This window comes from Stegodyphus dumicola, chromosome 11, assembly GCF_044657685.1.
Source record: "Stegodyphus dumicola isolate Sdum_Otavi_A_Nest chromosome 11, ASM4465768v1".
Taxonomy (NCBI): Eukaryota; Metazoa; Arthropoda; class Arachnida; order Araneae; family Eresidae; genus Stegodyphus; species Stegodyphus dumicola.
Window position 1 is genome coordinate 7,609,028 of NC_140778.1, and position 26,874 is coordinate 7,635,901.

At 32.7% G+C, this 26,874-nt stretch overlaps 1 protein-coding gene across 1 annotated transcript in view; it reads right to left on the bottom strand.

The window, feature by feature from the left end:
* LOC146993777 (uncharacterized) overlaps window positions 1–19,278 on the bottom strand; it is a 52,689-nt gene extending 33,411 nt beyond the window's left edge. The window contains exons 1-2 of the mRNA XM_085826535.1: window positions 19,212–19,278; window positions 16,552–16,641 (exon numbers count right to left, since the gene is read on the bottom strand). The gene's annotated coding sequence lies outside the window, so the exon portion shown is untranslated. The remainder of the gene's footprint in view (window positions 1–16,551; window positions 16,642–19,211) is intronic.
* Window positions 19,279–26,874: the final 7,596 nt, after the last annotated feature.

Below are 26,874 nucleotides of genomic sequence, written 5' to 3' on the forward strand. Positions count from 1 at the left end.
CTATTTCAGGCGAACAGGCTGGCTGCGTAGGCCTTTCCTGAGTTTCCCCAAGTGTAATTTAATATGAGAGAGTTTCCCTTAGAAATTAGGCAGAGAGCGCGAGTGTGCTTTCCCAAAATCAACTAAACCACACCAAATCAAACTTTAGAAGTGTATCCATGGCTCACAGAGAGTAAATACTTAATGGGCATCGATGCATTCTTTAAGATTCGAGCAGGAATCCAGGACTGTAGAAGATGACTTTTTATCTCCATGCCAGAAAATGGCTGAGGAGAAAATACTTCATAATTTTTCGGGTCTGTAGGCGAAATAAATTTATAGATTATCGCTGGATTTACATTATAATCATGATGGTAGAGTGATGTAATTACATTAACATCATGACCAGTATTTGAAATTATCCGTCAAAGTTTTGAACTGCTTTTGGTTTGTATGATTCGAAGGCCGCACTGTTGAAATTGAAGCATCCTTTTAGAATATTTATAAAAACATATTGTTGTGTAGCGAATTTAATTTAACTAAGTGATTTATAAAAATCAAAATTTTAATTTGTAATTATTCAAAATTTGAGCTACACAACAAGTTTGGTTATATTCTTTTATTTTGGCTTATTAATTCTAGTGTAATCTATTTCGGCTATTCGAGTTTACGCAAACTGCGTCTTCAATCTTGTACACTCAGACAATGGATATAGGTGAATTTTTCATGTAATAAAGTCAGTTTTTCATGTTAAAAATTAATTTGATTTCTTAGTATTTAATATCATTATTTGCAGAAAAATTAGCTCTTTAATTTGACATAACTTTCGTTTTCCTAACTTTAATTGCATTTTATTTATGAGCTTTAATTAATAGTTTTTTTCCATTTTCATTGTGATTTCTCTTGTGGGGGAGGAAGTGCCCTTTTCCGGTAAAATAGTCGCTTTTTCGAGTTTTTCAGCGTTCTTTCGTTGGGATGGCTTGCAGGGTTGTTGAAATTCCAAGTTTCCCCGTTCACTAGGCGTGGTTATTTGGCTGCGGCTTGGCGACTTAGAATTTCTGTTGGGGTTTCAAAGTGGTGGCTTTGGCGAGTTTGCTAACGTGAAGGAATGCTGTAGTTACATCTGGTTTAACTATTGGCGAGGAGTGAGTTGTGCCAACTTGGCAGTCAGGCGCTCTCCCTTTTAAAGGGTTGTTTTGTGGGACGAGCACACTTTTTTACCTTTTTTCCGCTTATAACACTTTTGAGCCGCGAATTAAGATGTTCTCAGGGGATTAGAGGCGCGTGCTCTGCAAGCCGGCTAAAAGGAAAAATGGCGAAGTTTCTCCCGCGTGATCTACGGGGCTCTTGCCCTCGAAAGAACTATGCCACGGATTAATTTTTCATCAGCCTTATTTTCATCTGCATAATTTTTTCCCCTGAGCTTACTATCAATAAGTTTTAAATGTTCTATCTGCTGTGAATATCCACTTGAAATAGTTTAACAACGGCTTATGTCCAACACTCAGTGATCTTCAGACAAAACCAAAAATCTCGTCAAATCTGATGACCTGTTGCAGAGCTATCTTCAAGGATGTCTATTGCTGAAAATAGACATGTTCCAATCCTAGTCCTTAAGGAGTCAAGAATTTCATCCAACAAAAATTTCTTCAACCGAGGTCAATGCGGGTGACGCTTCTACTTCAAGAAAATTCAATGACATTAGTTTCCATAGAACTTTCTACAAGCCATCTGGGTATAATTTCATGGAACTTTTTTCTACAAAACTTCAATAGTTTCCATAGAACTTTCTACAAGCCATCTGGGTATAGTTTCATGGAACTTTTTCTACAAAACTTCAATAGTTTCCATAGAACTTTCTACAAGCCATCTGGCTAGTTTCATGGAACTTTTTCTACAAGACTTCAGGGTATTTAGTTGTGACCTGTTAAATTAAGAAATTCTTCTTTGATCACCTCACCAACCAGGCCTCCTAGAAGCGACAGCTAAGGGATTTTATTTTTTTTCTTCTCTATAGTTAATGGTTGATTTATTTTATTATACACTATTTCTTCTGTACTTCAGAAATTTTTTCTTGTTTAAAGTAACTAAATTTGAATGGCTAGGGAAATATATTATTAGTTAAATAATTTAATTAAAGCAGTAAAATTTTTTTTATCGTTAAGATTTTTATATCAGGTGTAATTAATTGGGTTTCATTACTACGCTGTTGGAATAAGTTGTCTGTTAAGATGTAAAGCCTGATTTTATTTTTAAATATTTTACCCGGTTTATTCTCTCATCTCAAAACTCAGAAATTATAATGTGCAATAAGAAATTAGTATCATTTTGTTTTTGTAAGTAAGTTCTTAAATGCTTATTCTGTGAGGAATGCTCTTGCAAAGTGTAAATTGTTAAATATTATTTTCTTCTTTTCTCCCCGGGGAGGGTTCGTTATTCTATCATACCATGTAAATGATTATGCTTATCAGTATGAATTCAATATAATGTTTGATATTGCAGAATGTTTTGAAGGAAAATTGCGAGTCTATTTTGTAAAAGTATACCCTTTTATTTTATTCAATTATTTCTCCCTAACTAGTTAAAATTTTCTAAAATATAAATTGCTTAAGAGTTAAATAAATAATCTTTTCTATTGGATCAGTCAATGGTATGTTTATTTGTGCTAATGTTTTTCACCAATCCACTACTTAGTTTTATTTCAGGGTTAATCCGGTTAATACACAACGCAAATGAATTTTTTTTTTTTTTTTTGGATTAGGTTATAGGTCAAGTTGATAGGAAAATCTCGTGTGTTATTGTGTCTCTTTAAAAGGCGCATATCAATATCGCAAAACTGCGCAACTAGGATGATGTCGTTATAATCAAGGTCCAAGATGCTGACTTTTCTAAAATCTGTAACTTGACCACGGTGATATAGTACTTTGGTACTTTTGTACTATGTTTTAAACAGGAGATCAGTTATTCCCTGCTATTACCACTTCCGTAATAGAGTCCCAGGTATGGTATGACATATGTACGAATTTACAGCGATATTTCTGTATTAAAGGTACATAGAAGAGGAGAATGACTACACGGAAAAATTTGCATTAATGTTTTTTTATTTCTTTTATTCATTAAGTAGTGAATATTCTAAACATGATCATCTACTGCAAAAACCCCAATTTATCAAAATGCCGCAGTATACAAAAAACACTTCAACGAATTTAAAGCATAAAGTTATTTTTGCCTCGAATATATTTACATATTTAAGAAATTGCATATTTAAATGCATATGAAATGAAAAATAGATAAGATGTAATAATAAACAAGTAAGTAAAGTAGGATCCCAAATAAAGGCTTTATAGCAATAACTGCTACGCAAACATTGAGCGTTGGTGACTAAAGTGCAAATCATAGGGGTGCAAATTGTAGTTGTCAATTAAATTCAAGTCTTTATTTCTATAATCTATAAATATTTCAAAATAGAATCATCTCTATTTAGAATATTAGGGAAGATAGATTACTAAGAGCTCTCAAAAAACACTCAGTACATTTGAAATAGATAATTTGTACAAACACAAATTGTAAAACAAGTTTTCTAAAGAGTATAATGGTGGCTTGTTTACACGTTGATGTCCATTGCAATGAAATGCTGTCATGGCGTATTTGAAGAGCTGGATTTGCAACAGCAAGAACTTGGAATCCAGGACGTATCCTGAGCAATCGTTCCACTAATGTCAATGGCAAGCAACTTACTATATTAAGAAAATAAAACTGCGTACAGGACATATGGAACATTTCACTTTGGTTTCAAAGAAACAAAATTTAAATGGGAACAGAAATAATTATTAATTTTTTTATAATTGTATTAAACTTAGATAGCTAAATATTCACAAAAATCCTCCTACCGTTTAAATGTTTGACTCTGAAAAGCCCAAGGCTTTCAAAAATGGCACGGGAAAGATAGTGATCATAGTTCTTAAATACGGCTTGTATTTTTACATGTATTTTTTCCTTATAATTATTCTTCATTGTCTGGTCATATTTTAAGACGTACATAAAAGTTAATATTTAAAATTATCGTTCAAACGTTTCCTAGACGTATTCATGTGGGGATTCCAGGTGAGGGATCTGAATTGATTAGATTTATTTTAATATATGTTACGGCCACTTTTAATTAATAACTGAATGAGATGAACACATGTAGCAAAACAATGAAGCAATTAAGGACTAGAAACGAAAGATAATTTCTTTATAACCATTTAATGAATGTTTAATAACTGTTTCAACTGCACTGGTTGATGAAAAATTTTCTAGCACTTTTAAATTTTGAGGTAGTTGGTTTAGTGTATGAAATAAAGCAAACTGAACGTCTGCCATTATTGTATTTGCTGATGAACATTCACACTCAGATTAACATATCTCGGTAGTTATATCATAGCGCGAAATAAATGCAGCTAGATATATATATATATATATATATATATATATATATAAATTGGCAAGATATAATCTCGTTGAAAGAAATTTAATTTCTCTGGAATTTTTTATTACAGGTGAGGTGGGATGTGCAATCCAATGTGATTCTGAACTCAGTTTGCTGTTTGCAAATGGAAAAGCTGTCAGATTCTCGAAAAGAAGGAAAATCTGCAGTCAGTGATTAAATCAAGAATCAATTTTTTCATAAATCAAAGGAATTTTTTGACGTTGCAAATATAGGTATGCCTTGAAACATGACGGATATGAGCATGTTTGCATACAGTAACTTTCTCGACATGGAGTTCGATAAAAAAGATGAAGATTGTAAATTATTTATTCATTTTAATTAACCAGTTATTTTATGCTACGCGTCTTTACTGTGAGTTCTAACTTCCATTTTCCCTGCCAGAGTGTAAACCTTAGCTCGTACGTATTTAAATGAGGCAGAGAAAAGTAGTATTTCTAGAGATGTTTTGGATTGGAGACAGTCCGGCTTTTCGAGCACACATTACTGTTTGAAATTCTACGTTAGCAGTCTTGTCTTCAGTGTTGTTTATTCTTGTCAATGGTGCTTGTCCTCTCTGTATAGATTTCAGCGAACATAGCACTAATTTTTCTGGGTAGCCATTGGGATAGCTTAAGATTTAATTTAGTTCTCAGTAGAAACTTCCACTTTTCAGTACGTTTGCTCGTACTCCCTCAAATGTATGATTTCGGTAATGTAGAAAATAATTTAGATAATGCTAAGAAAAGACATTTTTCGTTCGCTCGAATATTTTATAAGTGTTCACTCTTGTATTCCGATTATAAATATGTAATGGAAGAATACTCGAAGCCGGGAATCGTAGTGTTGCGTGCGCACAAATTCATAATAGATTTAACGTACACAAAACCGATTGGCACTTGATAAAATTTATTTAGAAAAACGAACGTTTTACATTTCAGGAACTATCCTAAAATATGCTCGTATAGCAATTCACAGGATCACAGATTACAATCAGTAGTTACATTTCAAAGTTCTAAGAATGTTAGAAACAACGCAATGCAAAGCGCATGTAAAGGAGCGAAGCAAACACGGAGAACGGAGACATTTCCATACTTCCGAAATCGCCGTGAACTAAAGAACTCGTAGAATGATGCTCTCTTTTGTCTTATATATGTAGATTTCCTACGGTCACAGAGAAATCTCTAGTGATTTCCCTTCTCGAAATTGCTGGAGAGCGATTGAGGGCACGATACGGTCACAGTTACATTTCTAGATTAATTACATTTATTCCGCCACAATACCAAAGGCAGGTATAAATAGACCAAACAAAAGTGTAGCGAAAACGGTCTCCAGCTTGGTGAGCTAGCGAGATACCCATTCTCTCAATGTTAATAGTATTGCCCTGTATTCTTCCTCTTTTGGCAAAGCTTCGCTTCTTAAGATTTTCATTTTACATTTTACAGAAAAATATAACGATTTCACACATAATTGCGCTAAAATCATCTATCAATGCACAAAATGCGTAACTGTATATAGTCGCATATTTTTTTTCCTAGCTTACCTCCTGCCAGTGGGTTCAGCATATGAGTTAGAAACTTCTGATTAACGGTACCAATGTAAAATGTGTGCGCAAGTAGCGAATAAATAATTCGTAAATATCGAAGTATTATTAGTAAAACTTGTCCGGAAAATAATGCAGATCTTTGCAATTGCTTATATTTCCTGTACATTTTTAGCAATAAAAATATTGTGAATTACATCGGCTTATACATCATCATAAAGCTCTATTTTCGCTTTATATTTTTATTAGAATCATTTTGTTCAAAAATGATTTTTAAAAATATTATTTAGTGTTCGGCAAATTTATTTTCATGAGCACGAGCTAGGCCGCAGCGCAGCAAGAACGGCTCAAAATGCCATTGAAGTATGGCGCGAGAAATGTGTAACTGATTCTACTGTACAACAGTGGTACCAAAAGATTCGCCGTGGAGAATTTGAAGATCAAGAGGGTCGTGGACGCTTCTTCAGCTGTTGATGACGACGATTTGAAGAGGAGATTGGAGTAAGCAAAAGAAGGATTTCTAATCTCTTGAATCGCATAGGAAAGTCAAAGAAGCTCGATAAGTGGGTACGACACGGAATTGTAGCGAAAATGAAAAATCGCTGTTTGTTGTTTGCTCTTCGTCTCCGCACCAAAAACGACCATTTTCTTGATCGAAGTTTTACATGCTATGAAAAGTATATCCTCCATAACAAGCGGCGACGTTTGGCTCAATGGTTGGACTGTGGTCAGACACCAAAGCACTTTCCATAGCCAAATGTGCACCAAACGAAAGTAATGGTCACTGTTTGGTGGTCTGCAACCGGTCTCATCCACCACAGCTTCCTAAATCCGGGCCGAGCGATTACGGCAGAATAGTACTGTCAGCAAATCGACGAAATGCTCCAAACATTGTAACGCGTGTGCTCGGCATTGTTCAGCAGAAACGGGCCAGTTCTTCTCCACGACAATGCTCGGCCGCACTTCGCACAACTGACACTACAGAAATTGGACGAATTAGGATACCAGACTCTCCCTCATCCCCCACATTTGCGTCACCTCTTGCCGACCGATTACCACTTTTTCAAACATCTGGATAACATTCTGCAGAAGAAATGCTTCCAAGACCAAATGAGGCCAATAACGCCTTTAACAATTTTATCGCGTCCCAGAACTCCATAATTTTATTCTACCAGCATTAATACACATATATGTCGTTAGCAAAAATGCATTGATTCTGCTGATGCTTATTTTGATTAACAAAATTGTTTTTGATTTATGATACCTTAAAGATACAGGTTAAAAATTAGCATTATTTTCCGGACATCCCGATATTATTGAAATAGATAAGTTCTTCGAAATACATAGATAATAATTATTAGTATGTAATGGGCGCTTTTAAATGGGCTATATTTATCATCGAAGCCGAAGAAATAGAATATATTTTCCTCTCCCAGTTTTCAATGGAGAAATTAGAACGAAAAGAGGTAAAAATACGCTAATATGCACAGTATTTCATATTTGAAAAAAAAATGGTGTATGCAGAATAGGTATTTTAAAATATGCGTATAATATATACATGTATTTCTAAAGTTTTTTCATACATGCCTTTTTTCTGAATTCGAACATTCCTGTCCAACATTTTACTGCATTTTTAATTCAAATTCTCCTAATTTATGCTAAAATTTATTAAAACGTTATATATATATATATATATATATAGATTTATCCTAAGGCAAAACAGATTTCGGTACATGTTTCTTACGCTATTTCAGCAAAATTTTCGACTGGGGTATCATCAGCTAATAAAAACGTTTAGCAGCCGTATTTTTATTTCTGTTTAAACCCTAAAGCAAATTTGTCGGCCTGAAATAGAGGGAATAAAAACAGAAAACCATTTATGGAAAGCGTAATTCTCCGTATAAACAAAACAAGAAAAACGCAGGTTGTTTCGTTTCACCGTATCAGTGAAACTTTTTCATCGCTGTTTTCCCCAATAAGCATTTAGAAATACTTTAGCACACATTTTCTCTCAATGCTTTAAGGGGCATTTCTGTTCGGATGAAACGTAAACAGGTGTGATTGACAATGAGGAGAAAAAGGTTAGTGCAGGGGGGGGGGAGAAGTAGGAAAAGTTTGAGATTTTAATAGTCGCTAAAAGAAATTATTAAGGTTGTGACTGCGCTCAGCTCGCAGTCAACCAATCTGCTATTACAGTAAGTAACCCATTTTGATTCTTATTAGCTTTGTTATTAACAGCATTATTTCGCCCTTACACATGTATAATTCAACAGCAAAATAACAAAAATTATAACAGCAGCATAGCGCTGTGCGTTTAGAAATCCCGATGCAGCCGTAGAAGTGTTGGCATAAATTTTTCTCTTTTTTGTTTCAGTCCCTCCTCAGTTCGTCATATCAATGCTCAGTTTCCTTACTAAGATATCCTTACAAAAGTTATTTTCTTCTCTTTTTATTATTAAAATTTTGTGTGTCTACTTTATTTACTAAGCATCACATTCTTACCGCTTAAGCCACATAAAACTCTATTCAACGGAAAAATCACAAAATGTTTAAAAACACCATATCTTTAGAATTTCCAAAAAAAGAGTGTTGCCCGCTGAAGATAAAAATGTTTTGTTCCGTACAGTGTTGTCACAGCTCGCTTGAACGTCGTTGAGTTTGTTAATGAAAAATTTGTTAAAGTTTTACAAAATATGAAATAGACAATAAAACAAATTCCATATTCGGACCTTTTGGTGGCCATGTTCGGGTGGCGGACTACGCTATTCAAAATTGGATGGCTCTATATTCTGTTGTTTTTTCACAGTGCAAGAAACATACGTACATTTATGCAGACTCTTCATTATTTAACTTCTTTAAATATTACACCGGGCGATAACATTTGATGGGAAAAATTTGAGATGAGCATGTAAATGTTTCGACGCAAAATGCCTTTTCGAAACTGGTATCTCATTCGGGATAAACGCCCCTTTTGGGCTTATAAGAGCAAAATGCGAACCAAGTGCAAAAATAACAACACCAAAAAAAAAAAAAAAAAAAAAAAAAAACTATGGTAGAGAATTTTTGAATAATAAAAAGTGGAAGATATAACGCCGAAATAAGTGTTCACACGAGGAAAAAAGTAGGCTATGGGCGTGGTGGAAAATCTGACTTTCATATTCGAAACGATTAAATTCCTATATTAAGAAGAGAAATCGTTGTATGTAATATATCTAATCGTTAAAAACATGATTTGTGAACACTGCAAGAATACGTTTCATTATTTAAACTTTCCGTAGTCTTAAAAGACTCGTAAACGTTTTCCGATTAAGCTAAATATAAAATAAATTTCGGAAATGTATGAGAATAACTTTTTTCGAAATGTATTTTGGAAATGTATGAGAATAACGAAATGTTTCTGGTAAAAGGGACATTATAAAATTATATAAGAGTATTTTTTGAGCTCTAAGTCTGATACCGGAACTAATATCTGTCTCGTAAATCGCGAATAAACACTTTTTACAGTCACAGCGCAGTTAGGGCGGGGCCTTGCAAAAGATTAACATTAGGTCTATATCTATCGAACGCTTTTGGAAAAATTACTACATTTCAGAGATGATACTTTAAGAGAGTTTGTTACATGGGGTGTTTAATAGTTCGTTAAATTCATTTTATCGCTTAGGCTATGAAGCCGATATTTAATTTTTTTTTCCGTTTATAGTTATATTGTTAAAATGTTTGCATATCAGTTTAAATTTGTTTTCATTTCTCATACTAAGCAGGATCATGAATTGATGAGTTTATTTACAAGTCGACAATGCAAGTTTTTAATTTTCGGAAGTATATTATTCATTGAAATGTCTGTAATGTAGGAGAAATTTAAACACCTATAAGTACCTCTACAGTAAGATATTCTCTGACTCCGATTAGTTTAACATTTTTTTACATTTTTTTCATATCGAATTTCCCAAACAGAAAATTAGCCATTATTCTTTTCAATTTCAAGGGGGCTTAATGATGCCATTCCATTTTATCAAAAACTAGATGGTGACGCAATAACTCGATGTAATCGAAGCGACAGTATATAAGTAGTGTTCCTTTATATAAAATTATCTATATTATAGATAACAATAAATCAGATTTTGTCCCCGCTACTTGCATCAATATTCACAGGTTTGATATTTTATATTCGTTTTTGTTTGTTATTTTCACATGTTTGATATTTTCACAGGTTTGATATTTGAGCAAGTAAGATGCATCATGCATTGCGAAGGCTTATATCTTCGCATTCTGCAATAACATTGTAAAATTAATTTTTAATTAACCAAGAAAGTCTATATTAAGTTTTATAACAAATATAAAAATGGACAACTGGTCTGAAGTTTTCCATCAGAGAAGTTCGGCGACGTTACACGCGCTATAATCAGCTAGATGCGTTTTTCCACATTCTCCTACCTCCCATTCCCCCGAAAAAAAAGGAAAAAGAAAACAATGACCTAGATGCATTTCCCCTCGCATTCTAATAATGAAAAACGCAAAGAATAAAAACAAAGACAACAAAAAACGAAATTCCTAACGAAATAAACAAGCAAGCCTTAAAAAGCTGTGATTCCCAGTTTGTTTACACCAATAAGATCTATCAAAACCAGAAGCACAGAACAAAAACTGATGCTCATACATAAAAGTCAAAAGTAAGGTGACTTACCCGATGTAAAAACCGTTAACATTTAGCACAATCTACTAGCATTTAAAAATTCAAATAAATCGTTTCGTTTTCAGGTTACGTATACGCGACGCTGGGCTGTAAAGAGTGGTCGGAGTTCATCGCGTATACTCGACGCTGGGCTGGTAATTGTGGAACCGTTGCGTCGCGTATACGGGATGCTGGTCTTGAACGTGTTAAGCAAGGCCCGCCCCAATTCGTAAGCATGTTTCCACCATGGACCTTATACGAGACATTTGTGATTTCAATGATCTTATCGCGCCCAGAAGCTGTCTCCTGGATACCCCAAATTTATTTTGCTTTCACTGCATTTTACATTCCCTAATGCCGGCTAGACACCTTTTGATCATAGACTATACTGTTACCAACATTTCAACAGGTTAGTTGCCATAACCTGAACATTTGGGCATTAGGTACACTTAACACAAACCTTTACATCGGTTTCTACCTGCGAATGCGGTGACGTCCCGCTCTATAAGTGTATTCATTATTACCTGTATATACTGCTATAAATATTTATGTATTTTATACTCTTGTTGTTGAATTTGATAGACCAAACTTATGTCTTAGCTGGTCTGTAATGATCTGCGGCCCCTAATCTACCCCTTACTGTTGCTCTTCGGAGATCCACGCTCACGAACACATGGCAAGCAATTGGGCTTCGGGCCTAATATTTATAAAGCAGGAAAACTTCGTACCAACTGTGCGATTTCTCGTTCATAAAAGTGAAACCTGGAACTGATCTTTATCGTGTATACGAATAAGTTTCCCTTAGAAAGTCCTCGACGAAGGCATCTCTCCCCTTAGGCAGACAGCCCTCGAAGCTTTGCCTTAATCACATAATCTTTGTGACATGCTATCGGCAAAGTTCTTAAGGAATCGGACGTGGCTTAACAGAATGCGAAAGCTGTAAATTCGCGTCGAAAAATGTGTCCTAAAATAAGTGCTATAGTTGTGGAAAGTAAAAATTGACAATGAAAACGGCACGTTAAGAAAAATTCAATCGCAAATAAAACAGTTTTAATTGATACTTAAGGAATTTCTTGCTCATGATATAGTTTCGGGATTACATGCCAAGTTTCGCGAAAGAAGAGTTTGACGATGAAATTTTTCTTTAGACAGATGGGTTATTTTGTACGAGTTGCCTCCATCTGACATCCTTATGTTTTCCTAAATGTAGCTACTAATTTGGGACGGCGAGAATATTAATTTACTGTTTATAGAAACAATTTATTGCATACCAGTTTTCTCCTCAACTTATGCAGTATAAAAAATTAGTCATTTTTGACAACCCTAATAAAATGAAATACAAATGCTATAATGTATTTTTATGAAACTGCGCTACCTCTCAGAGGCAAAGCGGTGGTTCTGTAAATGAAGATGACACAGGTGGGAAATTGTTATGCATGGTCCTGTTATACGTTGCAGCAACATACGAAGTTTTGTTGGAAGATTTAGTGCCGACAATTCTCCATTCAGTGTAAAGTGTGCGGATTCATAACAATACTTTAAAAGGCTGATATAGATAATTATTTCACAAACGTATGCGTAAACCAGACCGGTTTCTTCAACCAAGAAAAATAGAAATGTGAACATTGTAGCACGTTTTCGCAAAGTCTCTTTTGCCTGTAAGACATTGAACAAAGATCTAACTTTTATTGATTCCATTGACATTGACTATTATGCTAGGGACATTTAACCCAATGAAACAATAATCTAAAAAGAGGGAGACTGGATTAATTGTGAAAGATTCCTTGGGAGATGTGTTGTATATGGCTTATGTAGCTATTTTTGACTTCCTCCTTAACAGTAGTTTACAAATGAAGCTGCTATAAAATTTCTTCAAGAGCGACATATTGTTTCAAAATTCAGTATCTTGATGCAGTTTCTCATGGCAGAATTTAACAAAGCTGAATTTATTTTACAAAATTTCAAGTGGCAGAGCGAACAGTAATTGTGTAAAAACTGATGTAATTTTGTTCCGCGAAGAAAATTGCGTACAGTAAACAAAGTAGTACTATCAAATTTTTCAGGTTCCTTCTTTCGTTATATCCAGTGCTACAGGTTTAAAACATTATTTTTAATCTTTCACATTTCAGACAAAACTGTCAGTGAAATTCAATAAATATCCATTGTAATATCGATTGTGATCCACTGGAAAATATAGGAATAATACTTGTATAAATGGATGTAACTTCAGATGGAGACTGCAAGGACTTAATAAAAACTCGCAACAAATTGAACAGCAAAATTTTGTTTTCATACATCTGTATATCTTGGCATTTCTGATAATTCGAAACTCTAAAAATGCATGTGCGTCTGTAACAGTGTCACCTTGTTTTTATGTGTACACATACATAGATAGATTTAAAATATGTTTTTAATACAGAAATTTTACTCTCCCGGAAATTAAAAAAATATTTAACTGTTAATTACGTTCATAAAACTTCGTGCAAAACATAAATCATTTTGAACTATATGTTAAGCAATGTGATGGAAATAATTAAGCAGAAAAAAGGATTAATTAACTTCTTTTTAATTACAAAAATCGGCATCTGGAACCCAAGAGCTTTCATGCATGTCGTCAAGGCAAGATAAAATTCGCAAATGATAAATGGCAACAGTAGGAAAATATTAAAAAAAAAAAAAAAAAAAAAAAGATTTTGGGAAAAACAAAATCAGATTTTGAAAAGAACAGAGAGGGACCATAATCGAATTACAACCTAGATAAAAAGCTTTATGCATGAGAAAGAAAAGTCGAGGAGAAGAAAGAACTTCCCCGAACACCTTTACAGCTGTCAGAAGCTAAAATATGACAAACAGCAACTAAAGAAACAATTTAAACACACAACAAAGCAATCGAACACAAAATACTATGCAATTTACTCCAAAGCCACCACTCTGCCTATAATTTTTGGCAACGCAGTTTCATCTAAAAAGCATTCAACGCTCTTTAGACTTTTCCTATTCATGCTCACAAAATTAAAATCTATATACCCGCAAGAGTATACGAAAAAACTGGTAAGTGACAAATTCGGTATAACATTATTTGCAATCATTCTAATCTCAAACAGTAAACATAATTTTAAACATCCATTGCATCATCGAATCGAAACCTGTTTCTATGCACATGAATTTCATTAAGAAATCTGAAGAACCAATTTTCCTAAATATTTAATAGTCCAATCTGCATAAGCTGCATGCATTTGTTTTAGTAAAGTATTATAAGAGATTTTCTTGAAAAGCTATCAGAGACAAATAATAATAGTTATCGACCGTAGTGAACGAGAATACTATGCATTTGCTTAGGAAGAGAAACGGAACATTTGTGAGATTTATTGAATATCCAATAGTCTCAATTTTACACAGTTTTATATTATTATTCTCCACTAGTCTGGTATAATTTATATGTCTCAATTAGGTACCAAAAAACAAAACTGTGTGTGAAAACATTTATCTGCACTTTGTTACTAGATATTTTCTCCTTAAATTTAAATTTTTATATCAACATGTCTGTAGTCAATGTGTACATTGATTTAATTCCGGAAGCTTCCTGATTTTTTAAACATGAGTATACAAGCAGCAGTAAAAGTAAAATACTATTATGAAAATAAAATATTCTACAACGATTTTAATGCAAAGTCATAAATAATCAAATGCCTAACTTCAAATCTCTGAATTAATTTATTATCATAGTTTGCAGATTTTCAGAGGCTTTAATCATGCTCGGGTTTAATAAGAATCAAAATAACATATAATTGGACTCAAAATTATTAAAATTCTGAAATTGTTACAAATTTTTTCCGCAGTAAATAGTATCATAATAATGCTAATTAACTGATTGGAAATGTATTCGCTGGCTGCGTAAGATTGATTGGACGGCCTCTAGGTTCAGCTCACTAGTTTATAGGATCAGTGTTTATTGCGAACAATGAAATATTAAATTTTAAGACAGTTGCAGTCTAACAGATCATGGATTCTATATGCTGTATTATCAGTTCGGAAACTAGATTCAGATTTTTAATCTGACACAACACAAACAGCATGAGATCCTAATCTGCAAACTATGTCCGCTTGAGAGGGGTAAACTTTGTTACAAAGATGAACCATGTGTAAACTCTGAAGCTAAGGGTTAACGTTCAAAATTACTTTAACGTGTTGACGAATTTCTGCCGTAGTTTTAATACAAATTCTGACACAGTGAGTTTATTCTAATCAAAATAGCTGCTTTTGTTGCTTATTTTAGTTGTCCGAATCGGATCAAGTTCCCGAAATTCATTGTGGCAACGAGTCACGTTTGCGCCAGTCGTTTAGCATACAATCACTTTACAGGTACTGAATACAGATATTTTGCGCATAGACCAGCTACGCCGTTAGCTTACAGGTAGGGCTAATGGCCGAGGTAGCTGGGCAGCATACAAGTAGCCTTGAGCACCATACAAGTAGACCTTCGACTGTTCCCAGTTTCGCTCCCAATTTTGAAGGTGAACACCGTGGGAGAAGTGTCCGAGGGTCTCACAGCCCTTCGACACGGCAGTCAGCGTCGCTTCCCAGTCTAGTTTGAGGTCTAGTCTAGATTCGCCAAGGGTTACAGTAGAGTAAATTTTTACCAAAGATGTTGTACCATAATCACCATTTCAGTGGTTTAAACACTAGTGGAGCAGTATGCAGAGATGAAGATTTGAGTTTTGTTTACACAGCATGATGGTTTAGGCACTCCAGCCATTACAGTGAACAAAATTATAATAAACATAGCCACAATAATTGCCTATAAATATTGATGTATAACACTGCATTAACTAATATATTTCTTATGCTAGTATATACAGAATCCTTAATCGAAGGGAAAATCAGAAGACTGTGCATGCATTTTCCTTTAACTGAAACATGGATTTGACCATACAAATCTCAGTCTTACGGGACATGCCACACTATGCAGATAGACAGTAAAAAGTGCTTGCGTTGTTTTTATTTGTTAGAGGTATGAAATAAATATACTTCTAGATTTTAATTTTTTCTTTTCTTGTTTTACATTTGGATTACCTATCAAAAAGTAAGGAATTTTGATATTATTACAATATCGGAGTTAAAATAACAATTATTGGACATGTTAAAGTAATGAAAATTTTAAATTAGGTTAAAAAGTAACCCTTAATGTGGCATATTTTTGAATTAAACTCTATTGACATTAAAAACAACAAAACGTCCCTCTTTATTAAGGACTTTAATTAACTAATTTTAAATACGGAGCTATGAATGAATTTTTTCCCTTGCATGTTATAATAACTGAAACAAAATTACTCTGATACAGTCAAAATTCCTAAATGCAAGTACATAAAATTTACTTTAGCAATTTAAAGAGATGAGACACACTGAACACATGAATAAATTTCTATCAAAGAATAATTTATTAAATTTGGCCCGTTCCATAGTAAACTTTAACCATTAGATTACATTATTACACCATGTTATCAGTTTGAAAAGTAAGTCATATACCAGATCTTGGATGTAAAAGAAATGCACAAAATAATATACAAATTATTGAAAAATGATGTATACCAATGTTTATAGATATGATTAAATGTAACAGAAAATTTACTGTCACAACCACATTTTTAAGTGAAATGTATTATTTTAACATTTTACAATATTTAAGGTATGGCATTAAATGCAACATTATGTGCCTGGACATAAGTCAGTAAATTAAAAAAAAAATAATAATAATCAAAGAATGAATGTCATGAAAAATTTCAAAAACAAGCAGAATTTAATTTAGAAGACCTTTAGACACTTATGATAAATAAATTTGAGAATTCTTCACCCAAAATTAAATTATAATTAACTAAAACCAGTTTGACTGACCTTCTACAAAATCCTTCAGCTGCAATTTTTTCTAGCTTGAAAACCAAATTCTTCTCCACATGGTAATAACATCTTAACCAGTTGAAATTCCTGCAGAAAGTTTGATAACACAGTAATAGAATTAATAGAATAGAAAAATTAACACAAAAGTATAGAACATCATTTAAACTTAACATTATTACAAATTTTGGTGCTTTCTGACTATCTGCAAAGCTGTGAAAATTGGCAAAATGGTTAGTTTACAGTTCATATCTACTGCTCTGTTCACAAGTAGTAATTCAAATAAGCACTTTATAAGAAACAAGAAATTTTAGGATGCACACACACAAAAATATATATATTGGGTCAATATTCACATATTTTTTCATCCAATGGAATACTATTCAGAAATAAAGATTAAATATAAAACATGTAAATACATGTGTGTGGTATGCATTTCTCTTAATGTTTCATTGAAATTGCAATTATATGCATTTATTAGTTTGCTATTATTGTGTGCATACTCTTGCTGTTTTAGCATAAGTTGAAGCTGTGAGGGCAGATGATAAGAAAGTATCAGAATTTTTCATGTATAAGAAAAGATTGCCCTGAAAATAGTATCTCAATTGTTTAGCACTGACATTTACATAGCGCATTAGAAATATATAGTAATATATGTATAATAAAAAGATAATTGCATATTATTAATTCATTTTTTTAAATGCCAAACTTTAACAATTCTTTCACGTATAATTAAAGAGAATTCTTTCACATGAACATCTAAAATCCATTCTTAACTAAAGAATAAATAATAAAACCATGTAAATTTCTTATCAAGCCCATCATTTCCGAAATGTCTACTTCTGAAAGTTCCCAGCATTTCTCAGTATATTATTAAATTTCTAAACTGAGCATCAATGATCGTCATGTTCGCTAATCTGGCAATATCTTTCACACTTCTTTGTTACCACAAGTAACAAGTAGGCTTCAATAAATCTTTAACTGTTACATGCTACTTTTGTCTAAAATTTGTACAAATAATAAAATTAAATGAGCTCTTTATAATATACTCAAAGAAATAATTTTGTATGAAAATTTGTATGTTATATATTGGCCTGATTAATAATTCGGATTAATAATAGGAAATAATTCGGGTTTTCAAAGTGCTTCCAATAATTCAAATTTCAGCTTGTGTCAAAATAAAATCTATAACACAAAGATTTCCTTATGAACAATGCATTTTAACATTATTCAATCACTGGCAATCACACAGCACTGATTGCTTCAATAAACATTACTGTAACTGTGTTATTTAAAAAACTGTAATGTTTTAATTATTTCCTTAATTAAAACATTACAGTCTTTTCCTCCTTCTAACACCAAATGAAAACCCAGATAAGAAATATAAAAATATCAGTAAAAATAAATTATATTATTGAATGACACTTTACATTAATTACACTTATGCATATATTATTTTATTATAAATTATTTCAAAATCAAAGAAGAGAAGGAGGAGAAACTTTAATATTGACATTTCTAAAATGATATAAACATTAATCATTTAGCACAATTTGTTATTTCAGGCAAAAAGAATTCACTTTTCTGGATAGCATTTATATTTCCATCTCACTTTCAATGAAACATTAAGAGAAATGCATATAATTTAAACACCAGTTTATTTTATTTATCAGACAGATTATGTCAACTCGAAAAAACCTATCAGTAAAATTTGGTAGTAATAATTCTGAATGTTAGGCAACTTGCAAGATTCAACAAAAATTATCAATACTTTTACTATAATGACAATACTACAGTAACATGAACATAAAATTAAACTGCATATAACTATAAAATAAGCCAGCATATAATAATGGTGCATTGGTTTCTAAAACAATGGGCTTGATGAAAAAATACATGTATTATGGTAGCTATTCATATTCTTCAGCTTTCCTAATATTCTCATGTTCACTTTACATAACTAAAGTATCTAAAATACAATAAAAATGCAAACAATATTTATGAGAAAATGATAAAAGCATTTGATTGAATGACCATATTTTGTCTTCCTGCAAGTCGAATCTTAAAATGATATGCAGTTTGAAAAATGCTTAATCCTTTCATAAAATATTCAAAAAAGATTAAAAAAAGGTACTGTTCTGTTATCAGGACCGGGTTCAGAAATGTATTTATGTATGCTTGTATATTTGTATGTCTACATATACACATCTATGCACATACTTACGAACACAGGTTCATACATTTCCGATTCTGGTCCCAATAACAGAACAGTACCCCCAAAAAACTTGAATTACAAACTAGATTAAGATAATGTTTCAACCATACATATTTTGGACAAAACAATGTAAACTCTTATTTTTATACAATTGTTCAAACTATTTAACATAAATTTATTGCTGCAATAAAATAATAAGCAATCTGATCACACATATTATTTTAAAACTGAATGCATAAACTAAAAAAAAATTCAGTCATAAACATTTGGATAGCAGGGCAAATTAGATATTTGAAAAGACAGCCAGCCATTGAGATACACGTAATTCACGACAGAATGGTAACAATTCATAAAGCTGTGAAACATTTAACTGTCAAAATGACATAAATAACATAAATTTGAAAAGCAAAAAAAGTAAACATACAAGTATTGCAACTGAACTTACCTTTCATGCAACAAAAAATATCCATACAAGTTAACCTCATGGCGCAGCCATTTTGGATTTCGTTTCAAATCAGACAGATGTTTACGGATTTGCGGAAGAATACGAGGAACTAGTAGTTTGCCGGATACAATGTGAAATGACGCGAAAGAATATAGTTCTGTAGAACTTCCTACATTATTCCGTAATAAACAGTACTATTTCCTAAATTTTTCTTTATCTAATTAATTAATTAATAGGGAAATAGTTAAATAACGCCGAATTCATTTTTAATGAAATGTAAAATTTTGCATGTATGGGACAACCACCTTCCATCCAATGTTTCTGAGAATATAAACAAATTTTGGAATCTGAGAGTATCAGTAAATAAATATATAGAATATCGCCTCTCAAGCGACCACTTCTGAAAGTGACCAATAGTTCTGAGATTATAAATAAATATTGATATTAAGCATTATTTCTATAAGACGACCATCTCTATATAAGACCAAAGTTTCTAGAATCTTGGATAGTCATCAGAGATGTATCTTTACTGCGAAATTATCGCACGACTGTAATTCAATATCAATAACAGATCGCGCGATTGAAAAACATAATCTGTCCTGTAATTAGAGGAAAAAAATTTTCCTTATGAGGTATTTCTCCCGCTTTCCTAGCGTGCCTTCGTGGTGTAATAGTTCTGCACGCTAGGCCGGTATTTCAGAGATCCATGGTTCGATTCACAGCGAAGGCGGTTGCTAATTTTTCATCTCTACGGCTTCCCAAAAAAAATCCTAATGTCTCTACAGTGGCGCCCGAACTAAAAAGGTGTTGGATGAGGTATATCCACACCCAGGATTTAGTGATTGGATCCCTTTAAAAAAAGTCGGCCTTTAAAAAGAGAAGTAATATAAGGTATTTCTCCCGCTTTCCTAGTGTGTCTTCGGCCCACCAGCGGCCGAGCGGTAAAGTCGCTGAACCCTGGTAGTGCGGTCCGAGGTTCGAATCCCGCGAATGGGCTGGCTGCATGGGTGTTTTCGTGGTTTTCCCCACGTGTAACGTGTATACGAGCCACTTTCCCTTAGAAAGTCTTCCACGAAGACATCCCTCCCCTTAGGCAGATAGCCCTAGTGTGCTTTGCCATAATTAAATACACCACCACCACACCTAGCGTGTCTTCGTGGTGTAGTGGTTCTGCACACTGGGCCGGTATTCCAGAGGTCCGTCCTTCGATTCCCGGCGAAGGCAGTTGCTAATTTTTCATGTTTCCTGCTTCCAAAAAAATACCTAATGTCTCTATACCCAAATTAAAAAAAAAAAAATCGTTTCCGTAATTAAATATATATATATATATATCTAATTTTACCTATATTTGTAGTAGGGTTTGTAATCTGTAAGTAATTATACATGTAATTTATATATTTTTTATAAAAAAAAAGTATGTTATTTAGAATTTTGCAAATATTCTAGAAAATGCTAATCCATTGAAAAAAATCTTTTCCATAACTAAATAAATTTTTAAAAACGTCAGAAAAAATAGCAGTTAAAATTAATAACAAAATAACAAGAATAAATCATCAATCATATCAATATTTTTAATGTACAGCATTTAGAAACAACTTAGTAAAATACATATGAAAAATAAAATAATGTGCAAGCTTCAGATGTGCAATGTCAAAAAATTAAAACTGGTAAATTTAAGAACAAATATCCTCAAAATGTTTGACAACGAAAGTCCTCATGACAATGCAGAATGAATGTCCTCAGGATGTGAAATTGGTGAACTCCTCAGGACATCTGAGAATCAACATCTTCAGGACATCCTGTCATATCCCGGGACATAGCGACTTAAATAAGACATCCTCAGGATGTTAAATTACGATCTCCTCAGGACATCAACCTCCTTAGGACAATCAACCTCCTTAGGACATCCTAAGTATGTCCCGGGATATTGTGACTTAAATAGGACATCCTGAGGATGTTTTGTGCTATGGGGGATATACACGTGTGTGTATGTGCGTGTTTAAAATATAATGTTTTAACGTAAAATGATTGTGATAAGCTGGCATAAAGATTCTTTGTCAAGGGTGAGTGATTTCAGAGCGCAATAGTTTTCATATCAGTGGTGAAATCCTGTGCCTTCTTAATGATTCCAGATGCAGCCTGGAAGGTCACTGCAGTGGACAAAGGATAAAAGAAATCTTTTCATCAGGGTCAGGAGATGGACACTTTGTTATGCATGAGTGATAGAATCTTCCCCCCCCCTGGGAGTTCAGCACAAGTAAACGCGGGAATATAAGGTGGTTTCCTGAGAAGAAGCGACAATTTTTTTCTGTTTAGAGCTATGGGCATGTTAACGATCATTCCTCGTATTTAATTCGTTAGAGCATTTTTCCTGAACAAAATTCTGAAATTACGGGACTAAATATACCCGAGTCCCATCTTGTCAAGATATGCAACTGTTAAATTTTCCTCTCATTAAAATTCATGTTATTGTTAAAACGTGTTTGAAGTTCACTTCAACCCTGTGTCACAACTCAGGGTTTGCGTAACGGTTTCGGCCACTACACCACATGATACTATCCTATAAATCTGAAAAGCATTTTAACTATAAATTAGTTTAAGAAAACCATGTACAATTAATTAAACATTTTTATGAGGTATTAAGTGATTTGGTATTAACGATTACCTAGAAAAAAAATTTAATTTATTCTTCTTTTAAGTTATGACAATCTGTATATATAACCCAACAGCTTTAATTCGTGCGGTCACATGAAGAAGAACTCACAAAATGATAACTTGCAACAGTAAGAAAAAGTTTACGATTTCAGAAAAACAGAAACTGATAAAATGTGTAAGGATAAACAACGTGTGTGTGAAGCGAACAGACACTGACAGAACATGGATAGACACTGATATCTTAGTGATGGGAGAGGAGTTCTGTGATCTTTGTCTTCTGGCTGTTGCATGACTTGTAATTCTTTCTTTTTATCATGTGAATATTAAAATGTGACTGCATTTAGGAGTAACGTTTCTTATTATAATACCAACACATACTTTCAGTGCAATGTAAATTTTAAGAAGAATAGAATATTTAAGAAGCTAATAACGCATAGAATTACGCTTAGAAATAAAACAATATACTAAATTAGTAAACTAATTATTCATAGTTTAGTGCTTCAAATTGACGCACTGGGTGGTAAATATTTAAAATATTAAAATTGAACAGTTAAGGATTACTGAATAATATACAGATATATATATAACATCCTATACAGGTTTTCAGCTTGGTACTGGACATTCTATATGCATAAATACTATAAACATGCCTTTCGAAATGCATCTACTTTCAAATGGATATCTCATAATATCTAAGAGAAAATGATGTTCAAATTTTAGTATCAAAATCATATCTCCTAAGCTAAGAGATTAGTAATGTTCGATGGTTGTAGAATCCGAAAACATCACACGAATTCACATACAATACGACATGCGAATTACCACGCTCTCCTAGCGTGCATATTTAAGTATATGTTTATGTTACGAATGACTATATACGTATATATTACGGATGTAACCTATGACTGATAAATACTCATATATTGCAGAGATACGCTTCTATTTCAGCTGTATCACTGATGGATGACTTCTATAAAAATTTTATTTGTAGTTCTCTAGGGCTTTACCAGATAACGAGACCTTATAGACTTGTTCTCCTATGCATGATCGTTAACTTTGAAGATTTGAGTTTTCTCAAGGCCTGTGATATGTCTGTGCTGTCTCTCCTACTGCCAAATTTTTCCGCTAGCATTACAAAGTGTTGAACGTTCTAACGTCATGTGCTTTGATGACTTTATCTCTCACAGAACCGGAAACATTCCGTGATATCTCGGCAATATTTGTTTGGATCGGATCAGATGATGTAACAGAGGCATAACTTGGGTAAAATAGCGATTTAACATATCTGAAGCATAACTTTCACATCGTAAAAGCAAATTTGCACATCTGTAGCATAAAAACTTTGGCATAACTTTCTCCTCGTAGGTCCTACGGCTGTAGCGTTCTGCTCCCTCCGTGTCTTGAAGCTAACAGAATATCGTGGGCGTGGTAGCTGAGGCCAACTTCTTATAAGGTCCACGGAATAAATAATTTTTACGAGCACAGCGCAGTTAGGAAGGGGCCTCGCAAAGCTGAAAATTAGAATTATGCTAAGCAGTGTTATGGATGAAAGAGGTTATTTAGGCAAGTTTTTAATTTTGAAGTTCTTTTTTAAAGATTTTTTATGAGAAATTATATTATTCATTAAATTATTTGAAAACCGTTTGATAATATGAGTTGAAATGCCTGCGATGTAGGAGAATGCTTAACACTACTCTGATTCCGATAAGATTAGCATTTATTTACATTTTCCCATATCGAATTTCACAAGCCATTGTTCAGCCATTGTTCTTTTCCATTTCACGGGGGTTAATATGTCCACTCCACTATATCAAAAACTAGACGATGGCGCATAAACTCAATGTAATCGAAGCTACATTACATCAGTATTATGTTTTATATAAAATTATCAGTATTATAGGTCACAATAAATCAGATTTTGTGCTGCTATTTGCATCAATATTCATAGGTTTGATATTTTATTATAAATATTTATTTTCTCTTGCAATTAATAAATAAAGTTTTGTTTTAATCTAGAGCTTTATAGTTGTATTGCTTTTATTTCTCTGATTGCACATTTTTATAATTATTATAGTGGAGCTTATGCCAAGACCCAATGTGAAAATTATGTAAAGTCTTCATCATCATCTGTATGTTGATACCCAACAACGCAAAGCCCAGACGTCAACACAGGGAATTTCTGGAAACCGGCATCCACATGGAAACGCATTGGATTTTAATATTAAGCGAAAACATTTTGTACTCTTTTTTAAATAATTATTGCAAGCCAGTATTCTTATGCACTTAAACAGCATGAAGCTACGTTTTTACTACCTTTTGAACTTAGAAGCATTAGTTAAACCACATATTTAATCAAGAAAATGTTCTTATGTTACAAGCTTTACTATTGGTTCAGGAGGACACACCTATATATCCAAGTTATTTAATTCTTTTTTGATCTGTTATGCATTATTTCATTCTGAGCGGGGACTTGGTGGGTGAAGGTTCACCGTCGCGTATTTCCAAACACTACCCCACTTTTCGAATTTTTGACGTCACCAAAATATCGACTAGTTTCACCTGGCAAGACGGCGTACCCCACTTTTGACTACTACGGCGCGTTTTCGAAAGAATTGTGGTGTTGATTAGTATGTTTAGGTGCTAATTGTGAGATTTTCGCAATTTAAATTATTATGAGTGGAAATTTAAGCAAAATCTTTAGTGAATGGTTATTGTTTATTGCCGTAGTGTACTTGAGGAAAGAGGAGAATAATTCACTGCTGATGCATTAACAGTATGAAAAATTTGGAAGACTCGGCAATAAATGTGATGCATTCATCGCAAAATTCAGCGAAGCCAGTAAAACAAACGAGTGTTCGCAAAACTTATCCACATCTGAAGTCACTATACAAAAATTGTATGTGTGCCAACACAGATATTTTAATAAATAATAAAAAAAAAAAAAATAAAAAACTTTAGATCAAGGAATAAGAAAGAATTGCAGTGCCTCTGTGTGCTTAAAAACTACGAAGCATTTTGCAGACTTTTATGCCAAAATCAAGGTTGACAAATAGATTAATAAATTTTAATGTTTCTTTCAGTGTATGTTTAATTGTTTAAAACAGCAATAAAATTCATTTATAAAGATATACAAGGAACTTCATAATTATCAAAATATTTCATTGCTTTGGTGAAGAACTAAAATTACCTAACTTTTATAACATTAAGTATCTTCGTAACTGTAGTTATTATGCTCTGTTTTATAACTTTATTCATTTGTTATACATTAAAATATTTTCTGTTTTATTTACTAAATGTGTAATCAATTATCAGGATAACTAAATGTGTTAAGAATTTCTATACATGCTTGTGCAGTGTGATTGCATGTTTGTGCAATGAACTTTGATTTTCATGAACGAAAGAAATAGTCTCCAAATAAGTACTTTTTCGTTTTCCAGTTCCTGTGTTTAGCTGTAAAAGTAAATTCACTTCAAGTATGTGTCTGTGCAATTTTGACGATGTAAATACTGAAATGATTGTACAGTAAAAACTCAACTAAAAAAATATCCAGAAAGCTCTTGAAATTTTGGATAGTCAAGCATATAAAAAATAAAATAGTGTAATAAGTGAATGGAAGAATAAACTACTAGTCTAAAATCATAAAAACAGTTCATCTTATTTGTATCAACTTGACTATCGAAAGCCAATATTTAATATTATGCACGATTTTGAAAAAAAATGTATGCTGCTGATCTTTGGAATATGATAGATAACGAGTGATTTTTATAATGGTTGTTATGTGGATTAAGACTGCAAGTTGAGACTTTAAATATGAACAATAGTAATCTAAAGATTTGTAGTAGTAATTTTATATCCAACAATCTCTGCCAAATAACTTCCATATTTTAAGTAATTAAAATATATATTTTTAACCACTTGTTATTAATTTTATAAAGTACGTTCTATAATTTAAATTTTATTTACTTTCATCTATTTTTAATGTTTGCCATTATAAATTTCATACTATGTACTTTTTTAAGATTTCATAGTTGCTAATTAAACTTCCTTTACAATTTATTTAGTTATTTTATACATACATTTATATTTTATGTAAGAAAGGGATTTATGTGCAATAGATATACAGTGAAAATCATTTAACACAAAACTGAGGGGACTGAAATATTTTTTCGTGTTAAAGAATATTAAAAAAAAAAAACATATATTCAACAAAATTAAGCTTATTAGAGTACGCTTAGGGTTTTCATCCGCAGAGAACCCGCTGGCGCTTCGGGAAAGAACCCGTTGGCGCCGTTGCATTTTTACTCGCCAAGCTCGCCGTTCATCGACGATGAGCCGTGATATTTTGTAAACGTGATTTTTAGTGCATTGTAAATTCAAATTAGCAGACAAAACAATATATTAAGCATATGGTAGTAAAAATTCACAGATAATAAGCATGTAGAAGTAAAACTAACCGGTTAAACGTGATATACGAAAATAAATTTGTATTAAATTCAAATTAGCACAGAAAAGAATATATTAAGCATAAGACAATATATAAGGATATATAACGGAAATAAAAATTCATTTAAAAAATATAAATTAACCGGTTAAGCGTGATATACGAAAAAAGTTTGTCTTAAATTCCAGTTAACATAGAAAACAATATATTCCTTATACCAACAGTGGTTCGCCAATTTTGATCATGGTGATGCCGAACTATTCTGTCATCTTAGATAATCAATGATATTTTTTATTTCAATTTAATCATCTACTTATTTCATACCTGCCATCCTCTGAAAGGTTATTGTTAGAAAAACATTAACAATATATTACCTTGTAAAGATTTTGCGCCATAAAAATTGATTTATTCTCATAATTTTAGATGACAATAACCAATAATAAAAATAAAAGCATTTCTTAATTATTTAAAATGCACATGCACATTTTTGCGGCCTACGAAATTATTTTAGAGGTTGGAAACCTCATGGTTCTTAAAGCTGTTAATAATTAAGAACACAACGTGAAC